The sequence below is a fragment of the Budorcas taxicolor genome, chromosome 5 (assembly GCF_023091745.1).
Source record: "Budorcas taxicolor isolate Tak-1 chromosome 5, Takin1.1, whole genome shotgun sequence".
Classification (NCBI taxonomy): domain Eukaryota; kingdom Metazoa; phylum Chordata; class Mammalia; order Artiodactyla; family Bovidae; genus Budorcas; species Budorcas taxicolor.
Window position 1 is genome coordinate 152,001,315 of NC_068914.1, and position 12,905 is coordinate 152,014,219.

At 50.6% G+C, this 12,905-nt stretch overlaps 1 protein-coding gene across 1 annotated transcript in view; it reads left to right on the top strand.

Annotated features, from left to right (window-relative positions):
* CACNA1C (calcium voltage-gated channel subunit alpha1 C) overlaps positions 1 to 12,905 on the top strand; it is a 386,005-nt gene that overhangs the window by 68,656 nt on the left and 304,444 nt on the right. The window lies entirely within an intron of this gene.

Sequence of the window (12,905 nt, forward strand, 5' to 3'; positions counted from 1 at the left end):
ACATGCACGCTTGCACTTGGAGTCAGACAAGCCTGAAAAAATCCTAGTTCCATCATTTATAGGTGTGTGGCCTTGAGCAGGTTACCTCTGTAAACACCACCTTCTCATCAGAAACAGAGTTCATGAGACCACCCTCTCTAGGAGAGGGAGTTAAGGGAGATGAAGCTGGTGTGGGGCACACACAGCTCAGTAAACAAAGGCGTGAATAATACTTCTTGCAATTGGGAAGCAAAGGGTGTGTGTTCTAATCCTTCCGTGAGCACATTCTCTCTGTACACTCTTGGTTGTACTTTAAGACGATGCCTTTATCATTTTAATAAGCAGTATAATGATTTGCAGAGAATCATTTCAGTTCTAATAGGAACACTAGCAGTACTAATGGTGCACGATGGTGTTTGAATAGAGTCCCGTAATTTATGGAATTGGAGAGACTTACAAAAGCATGCGCTGACTCTCTGGAGTCTCAGATTTCTGGTGAGTGATTCAAACAGATGAGTCTTCCTGCCAGCGCAAATAAATCAACTGTAAACCTTTACTTTTCAACCAAATTGTGGAAAATGGAACAAATTCAATGATGAAAAACTATTCGAATGAGACAATTCATTCTTGAGGTGATTTACTAACGGGAGATTCTCTAGTTTGTCATTGACTTACCAAAAGCAACAGACCACAATCATATATGCTCTTTTTTTCTTTTCCCAGCAGTTCTGGGTTTAAGTAACTGGAGCTTCTCAAATATTGAAATTGGAGGGTAGCTCAGTGATCCAAGCAATAGAGACTGAAAAAGACTTTGGGCATAAATCAAAATTTTCTAACTGTGTTGCCCCAAGATGCTGGGAAAGTCACTTAATAACCTTGGATATTTCGTCTTACCAACTGCAACATCGGCATGATGAACAAGACCTGGATTTAGAGAGTGTCAGTGGGGAAATTGGGGGCTTCCCTGGTGGCTCAGAAGGTAAAGCGTCTGCCTGCAATGCGGGAGACCTGGGTAATTAAATGCTAAATGATTTCTTTATGTTTAAGTGGGGAAAAAAAACCCCTATGTTGAATATTACGTTTCAATCTGATGTGTGTGTGTGTGTTAGCCTGAAGTTCAAGTATTTGCAAAGATTTCCAGCACACTCTGATTTTCAGAAACAAAGAAAAGAGTTTGATCAAAATAATGTCTCTTCGTTGGTTGAGCTTGATTTGGACTTCCAGATTGCTCATGTTTTATCTTGACGATTTACGTTTAGCTGAGTTTCGACATTCGCTCTCAGAGTTGGAGAGAATTCCAGAAGATAAAGGAGAACCAGAATGCCAAATGTCAGTGAAGCCTCAGGGAGCAGAAAGAAGTAATGGAAGTGGCGTACCTGGCAGAGGGCATGCGGCTCATGGGGGAACAGCTTCAAAGTGTCTTCTGTCCATTAATCCCTTTAGCATTCCAGCTCTAGTTCCTCAGAGGTGGATTATCATGAGGAGCTATGTTACATCAGCCTGCAAGCCATGGTCCCAATCCCATTAGGCCCAGCACATGTTCTATATTGTTGGGATGCTGGGCTTTGGAGCCATGTTTGCCCATATCCACGGCTTGCCCCACTCTCAGCAGTCCCATCGGGAGCAGGGCGATGCCTCTGCTCTCATCTGTGGGGCTGACTGTCTGTCACACCGCTTTGGGAGGTGAGAGGAGCCCAGGTGGGATGGGGCTTGACATGTGCTTGGGTTATACGTGGGTGAGCTGACCAATTCTGCATCAGACTTTGGTGTTTACTTAGGATTTTCATGGTGGGTAGACACAGTTTCCATTCAAAATGCCTCATTAAATTCTAAGTGAGATACCTAAGGTATGTCAGAAATGAGAGGCAAAACTGCTTCTTTGAAGTCCTTCTTTGTCTAGGATGATGGGCAAAAGGGCTTCCCCGGATGACTCAGCAGGTAAAGAATTCACCTGGCAGTGCAGGAGATGCAGAAGACATGGGTTCAGTCCCTGGGTTGGGAAGATCCCCGGGGCAGGGCGGGGCATGGCAACCCACTCCGGTATTCTTGCCTGGAAAACCCCACGGGCAGAAGAGTCTGGTGGGCTGCAATCCATGGGGTTTGCAGAGAGTCAGACACGACTGAAGCGACTGAGCGCGCATGCACATGTAATGGACAGGGTTTGCCAGTTTCTAAGCTTACAAAACCTTCTCGGTCTCAGCATTGTCATGTGTGAAATGGCAATAATAATGGTAATGCCCTCCTCCTAGGTTAGGACAGTTGCACGGATTGGTATTCGGTGAATGTGCCCGCCTGGCGTTGTAGAAGGCGCTCTGTGAACGTTAGCTAAGGTGACATGAATTGTTCTAAGGGAAAAGGTCAGTAGACGTGTTGGGAATTGATACTAAGGAAGAAATGTGGGGTTCAGGGGGAAGACTGGCAAGCAGACCTCTGGAAGTGGGAATAGGTGGGGTGCTTTCCGTGACCTCCTTGCACAGAAGTGACCTGCATCAGACAAAGCAAGAAAAGAAGACACACGCAGTGTCAAGACTGTGAGTGTGGTACAGAGGGGCCACTCAGGTTTCGAGGATGCTCGCACCTTCACTGCCATTCTCGGTTACTTTGTTCACTGCTTTATTCACTCAACCCACATTTTATCATTCAACCTGTACTGTGCATTGATGTTATTGACAGTAACTATTCACTCCCCACCCTTAAGGAAGATGAAGGAGGGGGCAGGCAAGTCACCAGACAATTGGACAACAAATGCATGAGTGATCAGGAGCAATGAGGTACACTGGGAAGGGTTCTAGGAGTTACACCTGAGATTAGGTGAGTAAGAGTCACCTAGAGAGTGGAGAGGGCTTCTCAGGTGGAGGTTGCTGCGTGGATAAAGTCACGGATGACAGAGCAGAGTGTCTGACAATCCCTGTCTGCTGATTCCCGCATCTACTCCTCTCAGAGTTGGTCTCCACTGTCTGCCTGTTCTCTGAAGCATGGACCGTAGTTTCACATGTCTGGCAATTTTGGATTATATTCTGGCTATTGTCGCTGATCTCTTGTAGAGCCTATGGATTCTATTATGTTCCTAAGAAGATTGCTAATTCTTTATTTTAGCAGGCACTGACTATGACTGAATTCAAACACCCAGCCCCACTTCCCCTGGAGGCAGAAACTGAAATCTCTGCTCAGTTTTATCAATCTTAGCTGAGTTGCTTGGAATCTATGTCATGGAGCAGCCAGGGATTAAAGTCCACCGTAGATATTTCAAGAACTCCAAGCAGTTCAATATGCTTAGAGGGCAGTGTGTGTGTGTGTGTGTGTGTGTGTGTGTGTGTGTGTGTTGGAGAGGACTAGAAGGACATGCAGCTTAGAGAAAGGCAAAGGCTGTGTGTTACACTAAGGAATTTGAGCTTTATCCCAAAGGCTGTGTTGGAGAACTTTAATCAGAAGTGTAAAATGATCAGACTTGTGTCTCAGAAACATTTCTTGGCATCTGTGTGAGGGATGAGCCAGAAGGGGTAGGAAGATAGTTAGGAAGTTTGTGGGTAGAACAGAGTTCACTTTTCTCCTCCGCGAGACGAGGGGTTGAACTCGCTGACTCTTAGCATCTCCTGTGGGTTTAACAGCCTGTGCTTCCCACTGATGCCCTCACTTGGCCTCCAGGAGTCGCGAGGCCCTGCAGGGCTGTGTTTTGCAGAGCACTGCACACGGCTTTTGAGTTCAGACTGTAGGTCGTGCAATTAGAGGAAAATACGCTTGGTGGTATTCTGTGGTCTATGAATAGTTTAAGGTAAAGAGGGGACAAGGCAACACACGTGAATGAGCCACAGGTAGAAGCAGCCTCCCAAGGTCCCTGGCTCTCTCTTCAGACCTCCCGTATCACAACAGGTATGTGGTTCATTCCATGTGATCTTAAAGTGCCTACGGCTAACCTGGCTTTGAGTTTTTCAGTCCTCCAAGAGAGAGAGAGAGTTCTGGTATGAGCCTGGTGATAAGGACCCTTTGCAGTTGTTCAGTCACTAAGTCGTGTCTGACTCTGATCCCATGGCCTGCAGCACGCCAGGCTTCCCTCTCCTTCATTGTCTCCCGGAGTTTGCTCAGATTCATGTCCATTGAGTTGGTGATGCCGTCCAACCATCTTATCCTCTGCCATCTACTTCTTCTCCTCCTGCCCTCAATCTTTCCCAGCATCAGGATCTTTTCCAATGAGTCAGCTGTTCGCATCAGGTGGCTAACGTATTGGGTCTTCAGCTTCAGCATCAGTCCTTCCAATGAATATTCAGGGTTGATTTCCTTTAGGGTTGATTGGTTTGACCTCCTTGCTGTCTAAGGGACTCCTCTTCTGGCGTCATATCTTTCTGCCTTTTCATGCTGTTCATGGGGTTCTCGGGGCAAGAATACTGGAGTGTGCTGGCATTCCCTCCTCCAGTGGACCATGTTGTCTCAGAACTCTTCACTCTGACCCACCTATCTTGGGTGTCCCTGCGCAGCATGGCCCATAGCTTCACTGAGTTACATAAGCCCCTTTCCATGACAAAGTTGTGATCCATGAAGGGGACCCTTGGTAGTAGGGTACCCAAGTTGGGAACGATGAGAAGATATATTTGCTTTGGTCCCCTGAGAGGCTCAGGAGATGGTGTGGGTGTGTTGAGTTCATTGTTTCCTAGTTCTGGACCAACAGGAAAGTGAGGCTTCCCCGAGCCTCAGGATGCACTGCGCCTTCCCAGACTTCCTGGAAGCAAACAGCTCCTTTGTGTTGGACCACAGATGACACACGGGATGTCCTGGGGAGGCTCCTTGTACGGGGAGGAGCTGATTGGGGATGTATCTGTTGTGTTCTGTCTGGGAACCGCAGACGGCGGTCGTGGGGGGCTGGAGTGAGTGAGTGAAGCCTGGCCAGGGCTGAGACACAGGAGGACTCTCTGCATCTTTAGAGAGTGGAGTTTTTGCTCAGACTCATTATTTTTAATGTGGCTTGAACACAACAGGGACTCTGAGGAGAGGAGTGTCCTTCCAGCATGGGGGTGAGCCCTCTGCTCTGATGGACCTGCGGTGGTTTGTGTCACGTGCTGTTTTAAGAGGGAAAAGTCCCCTTTTGGAGCAGGAGACAGACAGAGGATCAGGCATGGCCTCAGAAAAGGAGAGGGGCCGGCTGTCCTGACCCTGGGTGTGCCATCGGCTCAGCCGACCTTGACCACAGGGCTGGGTCTTGGCCCCGGAGGGAGAGAACCCACTAAGGAGCCAGTGGCTTCAGGAAGATGGGAATAATTAGTCAGTTCTCACTGCTACAGTGAGTCACCCTCCTGGAGACACTGCATTCCAACCTGAGTTAGGAGCTGGGGCAGAAGACGCCTGGCACAGTTCCCTGGGGGATGCATAGGAGCCACGTGGGGCCCAGGGGCCTCGGTCCGTGTCAGCTACCCCTGCTTTTGCTCCCTCCTTGTACCTTCAGTGGGAAGAGATGTGGGAGCCACCAGGTTCAAGGCTAAGTGAGGTGAAAATGGGAGGTTTGTGGGCAGATTTGGGGCTGGACCCATGGAACTCCAGGGCTGCTGGACCTGCCCTGGGGTGACTGGTGGTCCTGGCTTCCTGGTGGGAGTGGGACCATACCTCCATGGGAAGCGGGAAGGGGCTGGGGTCTCTGTGACCTTCTGCCATGTGGCCCAGGCCGCCCTGTGCCAGCTCGTGGCAGAGGTTTCTCAGGGTCGGGCAAGTTTCTGAGCACATCTTTGCCCTGAAGCATCCCCCTCTGGACAGGGTATGCATGGTCTGGAAGTGAATGGATGTGGTCCCCGGAAGCCAGGTCATAGCAGCGCAGCCACTGAGGCTAGATGTTCTGTAGTTATCTGGGGACAGTCAAGGTATGTGCAAATGGACACAGCTCCTCTTGGAACCAAGAAGGTCAATCCCCAGAAGCTGACCCTTGGTTTTTGTCCTCACGAGGCCCCTGTTCCAACCAACTCGCAAAAGGGGGACTGGGAAGCGAGTGTGTGGCTGCCTGCACAACCTAAGTGCCTTGGAGGTGCAGGCAGGACAGGAGCCTTCCTCCCGGGACAAGGGGGGATGGAGGAGGGTCAGGAGGAGTCTGGGTGGAAAAACCCAGATGGGGGAGTAGATTGGGCGGACCCTGCTGCCTCCTGGCACAGGAATATCCAGGCATCACCTCACCTTTGGACCTTCTTTCTGCTCTGCTTTCTCTCACCCCTTTCCTTTCCTCCGCGGCTTTTAGTGCCTCTCAGGGGCTGTTAAGTGCTAAAAATCCATTGGAAAATCAACAAGCTGACATTTTGGGAGTGGAACGACAAAAATGGGTTGAACAGCTAGGTAAGTCAGGTTATTTCCAACCGTGGGCAGCGCAGTGACGTGATGGAGAGGCCTGGGACGTGGCTGTGTTCACAGAGATGGGAAAGCCTCCCTGGGGGTGTGGTCTGGGCTCTGAACCCCTCCTGTCAGGTCTGGGGAAGTGTCATCCTAAGCAGAGGGGCAGCTGGCCCCCTGGCTCTGAGTGGGGACGGCCGGGGGGCAGGCGGCTACGATGCCTGAAGGAGCCTGGAGGCTGGTGTCTGCGTCCCCGGGGGGAGGAATGCTCCCCGGACTTGTTTATGCTTCAGACAGCAAGCAAGAAGTAAACTTGGACTGTGTTAAGCCACCTCCGTGTTGGTGTTTATTTGCTGCAGAGTTAGCACCAGTGTCGCCACGCGGGCCGCAGCACAAGGACCTGGGTGCAGAAAGGACCGCCCGTGAGCGGCCAGGGTGCATGGTGGGTGGGGGCGATACATGTCCCCCCTCCCCGCGTGGTCATGCTAGAGGCTCTGTCCGCCTCTAATGCCAACTCAGAGCCAGCTCATCACGTCACCAGGTCCCCAAATTAAGCAGTAATGTGCTTATCCAATAAGCCCCATATGGGTGTGATGAGTCAAGACCACATTCTCTCAGCTTTAAAAATTAATATTATTAATGATGATAATGAAACCTCGCAGTATTATGCCATGCTTTTCTCCTAAAGGGCTCAAAATGCAAGCATTAAAGTATGTGTCCACACAGCCCAGCAGCTATGTCTTAGGAAAGAATGGGATTTTGAGGGGATGACTGAGTTCTTGAAGACGAGGCTTCCATCTTCCCCCTATCTTTACCCGATAAGGACTGCTCTTCTTTCCTGGCAATACAGCAGAAGACTGAGGTAGAATTAGGGAAATGGGATTATTTTAAGTCTCAGCGAGGAAATGAAACACAAAAAAGGGACTGGAGTTAATTAGCCGCTACAGAATGCCTGGTTTGGGGCAACTAGCAGAGACTAGCCCAACGCAGGTTGTTCGCAAAGAGAGTGTGTAGGGTGGGGACAGGCTTATGGGCTGGCAGCGGAGCTGAGAGGGGCCCCACTGGCCTGGGTGTAGCAGTAACTTTGCATCTGGTGAGGAGCAGATGGACTGAGTTCTGAGGGGCGGGGACGTTGAGGACAAGAGACCAGCCTCATCGGAGGGTTAAATGTGGGAGTCCTCCCAGAACCCCGAGATGCTTCATGGAACCCAGGGCCATCCATGGGATGGGGCAGTGATGTCTGAGGGCAGTAGTTGGAAAGGGCTGAGTCACAGGGGTCAAGAGTAGCGAGGAAACCATGGAGACCTTGACCTGGTCATTCATCCACTTCCAGGAAGGTCTGTCACCATAAAAATGTTCATCAACCTTTTATTCAACAGGTATTAATTAATTGGCTATTATGTGCTTTTCTTACTCTGGAGGAGCTTGTAATTAAGGTGACCGTATCATTTATCATCCAAACTGGGACACATTTGAGAAAGAATAGGGGCATTGCTGATGACTACGTGGGGGCAGCAGGCACACACAGCGACTGGCCTGGTCAGACCAGGATGTGTAGTGACCCCACCATGGAACCCCACCCCCTCGAGACCAGTGCAGGAGACGCGGGCCACATGGACAGTGTGTAGACGGTGCTTGCGTCCATGGGCCCATCCTCCCGACCGTCAGAACCCTGCTCGAGCCTCCACCCACCCCACCACCACTGTAGCCACAGACTGCGTTTATGGCCTTGGGAGGTTACCTAACCTTCCTGTACCCTGGAGTGCGTAGCTGCCTGGCGGGGTCATGCTGAGGATGATGTGGGTCCCTGCAGGTTGATCAGAGCAGGGCCGGCCTCTGCAGACAAGCCACTGTTACCAGGGGAGCCTGGCGTGTCTGCACTACCGTAGGGCTCCTCGTTCGGGAAACGGAGACGGCACACCTGCCTTTTATGGGTCTGGAATTCAGGACACGTCAGTCCCCCTCCCCCCGCAGCTGACATCAAAGTGTGAGCTTAATACTTTCCACACCAGTTCACAGATTTATGACCTAATATATTTAGAGGTGGTTCAAGAACATCTCAGGAGGGGCAGAGGAGGTGCCCATGGGGAAGGGAGCATGGATGCGTGGCCTTACATGGAAGAGAGGTGAGCAGGGACCAGAGGGATGGGTGGCCAGGCTGCCCCACACTCCCGAGCCAGGCCAGGGCTCTAGGAGGCATGGGACGGCCTGGCCTTCCTTTCAGGATGAAAACCAGAAGGCCTTTCTCTAAACCTGGGTGCCTCTGCAGCCAGAGAGGACCAGCTCTTCAGCTCCCAGGGTTTGGCCTCCCCCACGGCTGCAACAACGACAGCACTGAACTATTCCAGCTCGTTTACTGGGTTTTGTTTCTCTCTCTCTCTCTCTTTTTTTAAAAAAAAAAAACTTCATTAAGTTCATCCACAAAATAGGACGTTATATATTTTTAAAGAATGGTTTTATAATGGAAAATTTGAAACATAATCAAAGTAGCGAGACTTCCTTGTGCAACGAGTTCCCACGTACGTATCTCCCAGCTCCAGCTTCAGCCATGATCAACGCTTGCCAATTCAGTTTTATCTCTTTCCCTCAAGACTTTTTTTTTTTCCTGAGATGTTTGAAAGCAAATTCCAATTTATCTGTAAATACTTTGGGACACATCCCTTACAGACAGGACTTTTTAAAAAATGTAACCAAATGCATGTACTACCCAGACAACAGTACCAACAACAAAAATAACCCCAGTAAATCCTTAATATCACCTAACATTCAGTTTATATTTAAACTTCCCTTATTCCCCCTTATTATCAAAATGCCTTTTATTCTTGGTTGATTTGAATTGAGCCTCGTAAGGTCCAGATGTTAGATTTGCTTGTATGACTTCTGAATCTTTTTATCTACAAATGTTCCTTCTTCCACGTTGAATGCCATTTGTTTTTTTGTTTTTTTTTTTTTAAGAAAACTGGGTCAGTTGTCCTGTGGACTGTCTCATAGTTTGATTTGGCTGACTACCTCCTCATTTTGTCTTTTTTAAAATTCCGTTATCCTCCTTATTGTCTGCAACCTAGAACTTAGATTCTGGCTTCTTTTATTTTGGTGGGTCAGGGGGTGTTCTGACTGGGGCCCAGTGCATCCCCTGGGGCTATGTCAGAAAGTGCTTTCAGCGATGCTGAGCCTGGGAAGTGGGCTCAGGGGTTGTCATCCCGGCCCCTCCGCCACAGAGATCCCCCTCAACCTCTCATCTCACATTTTCAGCATGTATCGATGACCGTTTCTCACGATTCCACTGGAGCTTGTGAAATGTCCATTTTTTTATTCCGTTGTTCCCGTTGCATCTAGCAGCCGGAAGTCTTCTAGAAAGAAGAACAGTCCCTCATCAGCTTCTTGGTTACCTTGAAATGCAGTTTGACATAAAAAGCAGGACACGTGCTTATCTTTCATTGACCAACTTTCAGAATAATAACTTGGTGCCCTCACCAAGGAAGCTAGATCTGTCATTAATTAATTAAGCATATATTATTGAGTTCTTCCTGTGTGATAACATTTCCCTAAATCCTGATGATTCAGCAGCGACAGAAGGTAGAAGTCGCTGCTTTATTGGAACTCGCCTTCCAGTGGGAAGACAGACAATAAAGGAGCCTGTTTACATACTGTGTGAGGTGATGAGAGAGGGGAGACAGGACAGGGCACGGAGGTCCTGGAGAGTGGGAACCAGGTTCACATTTAAATAGGGTCATGAAAGCCCAGGAGAAGGTGACATTTAAGCCAAAACCCGATAAAGGTGGCCGATGAGCCATGCGCATGCTTGAGAGGAGCCCTCCAGGCAGAGGGGCTGGAGGAATAACAGGGGAATGACAGGGCCAGCATGGCCGGTGTGGCTGGCATGGCTGTGAAGAGATGCGAGGGGCAGTTGGCAGGACAGGAGGTCGAGGGTGGGCGCAGGGAGGGGCAGAGCATGTAGGGCTTTCCAGACCACTTAAGGACATGGGTTTCCCCCTGAATGAGCTGGGCAGCCATGGAGGATGTGGGCAGAGGTAAGGCATGAGCTGGCTTATGGAGCAGTAGTTGGCAAGGGCAGAACTGAGTTCAGATTGAAAGCAGAGAGGGTCCTTCCTTCCCAGTAAGCTCTGAGCATCGGACTGACAGGTGGACTACAAGAAATGCTTCTCAGTCCATCCTTACACGTCCCAAGGGGTAGCATTCTCTTCGGCACTTTGACTGCTTCATATCATCAAATCCCAGGGAAGAAACCTGACTCCCCAGACTCCTAACAGAACAACTATCCATCCATCATCTCAGAGAAATGGCATTCCATCCCTTCTAAAGGTGGGATCTGTGGGGCTGTGCCTCCCCTTGACCCATCTCCTCATATGCTTGGTGGTGAGTCTGTCAGGACATCCCCACCATGGCTGAAGGGCTGGTGTCAACCAGCCAGGGATGTGCAGTGGGACTTTCCTATGAGTCCAGAGCTAGGCCAGCATTTGAGGTGCCACGGGCCATCCATCCATCCACCCATCCATCCATCCACCCATCCACCCACCCACCCATCCATCCATCTACCCATCACCCATCCACCCATCCATCTGCCCACCCATCCATATACCACCCGCCCACCCATCCATCCATCTACCCATCCATCCATACACCACCCACCCATCCACCCATCCATCTACCCACCCACCCATCATCCACCCATCATCCATCCATCCATGCATCCATCCATTCACCTACCCACCCATCCATCCACCTATTCACCCACCCATACGTCCATACACACCCACCCATTCATCCATCCAACCATCCATCCATAAACACACCCACCCACCCAGCCACACACCCATCCATCCATCCATGTCCCCACCTACATCCATCTACCCATCACCCATACAGCCACCCATCCATCCATCCATCCACCCATCCACCCACCCATCCATCCATCTACCCACCCACCCATCATCCACCCATCCATCCATCCACCACCCATCCATCCATCCATCCAACCATCTATCCATCCATCTACCCATCCACCCATACATCCAACCATTATCCAACCATCCACCTACCCACCATCCATCCACCTACCTATTCACCCATCCATCCATACATACACACACCCCCACATCCATCCACCCACCCATCCACCCATCCATCCATCTACCTATCACCCATCCATCCACCCACCCATCTATCCACCCATTCACCCACCCATCCACCCATCCATCTACCCACCCATCCATCTATACACACACCTACCCACCCACCCAGCCACACACCCATCCATCCACCCATTTACCCACCCACCCATCCATCCACCCATCCATCCACTCATCCATCCACCCATCACCCATCCATCCATCCATCCATCCATCCATTCATCCATACCCACACCCACCTACCCATCACCCATCCATCCAGGGTCATTGCTGCAACCATGGTAAGGGTTGGCTTAACAACGTAGGCTGGGCACCTTTTTTCTTCCATCCAGACTTTCCCAGGCAGCATGGAACACACCTTTTCATATGTGCTGCCTTTTCAGCCATCCAGAGAGCCTTTTTGTGGATGAGCATCTGTCTGCCTGTGACTCCTGCCCGTTATAGGCTGCTTATGAATTTCTGGGTGCTTAGCAACCAGGAGAGGCGAGGATGCAGGCAGCCGGCATGCCTGTCAAGTAGCTGCTCCCCTCTCTCATCTTCTCCTCTGGGTTTGTATCTGCAGCAAAAGCAGCCAGAGAGGAACTCAACCTCAACTTAAATAGTGACTTTTTAAATAAATAAAAAAAATTTAAACTGAATCTAGTTCAAGCAGATCTTGCCGCAAAGAAAGCTCACAAGCCTCCCTTCTCATCCTCCCCTGTCGTTACCTCGGATGCTCCACTGTAACCTTCTAAGATCTTTTCCACAGATCTGATGTGAAGCGGGGGACAGACCAAGAGAAGTGAGGAGGTGGAGGAGGCCAGGTCACCGCACATGGCACAGTTCTTCTCCAGCTGTGGGTTTGCAGAGAAAAAAGGACATAACGGGGGAAGCAGGTTTTCCCAAGAAGGGACATCGTGACTTAGAGTCTCCCTGCCTCTCATTAGGAGGAATGCTGCTGGCTGCGGGTGGGGCAGGCATGTCAGGTGGACCGTCCTCGGTGGCGGCCAGTACTGTCCATGTAGCAGGACAGACATGAGGAGCCCTTGCCTCAGGAGACATCCCGAGGGGCAGAGGCTGGCGCGGAGGGAAGAGCGAGCTGCCGCCTTCCCTGTGTCACCAGAGGTCAGGCACAGTTCACTGTTTTTCTTAGAAACACCTGTGGGAGGCCCGATGCCAAACGGGTGGTGCTCCCTGAGCCACATCTGCAGACGGTGCAGGTCCGCGGAGGCTTGGTGGTGGGTCTGAGATGGAATCAACTCTGCACCACTGACTCGTGGTATCTGGGTATCTGTGCCTGGGGGGCTGGATTCTCAGACCTGGAATTTTGGCCCCCCTGGGTTATCACAAAAGGCTACAAACATCTCTCAGCTCCTGGAAATGCCCTTTGCTCCCCCGCCCCCCAACTCTGGGCCTGGGGTGGGCCCAGCCACTTCTTTCATGACCTGGTTCCCCCCACGGAGTCTGTGGGGCTGCTAGTACCAGATTCTTAGAAGA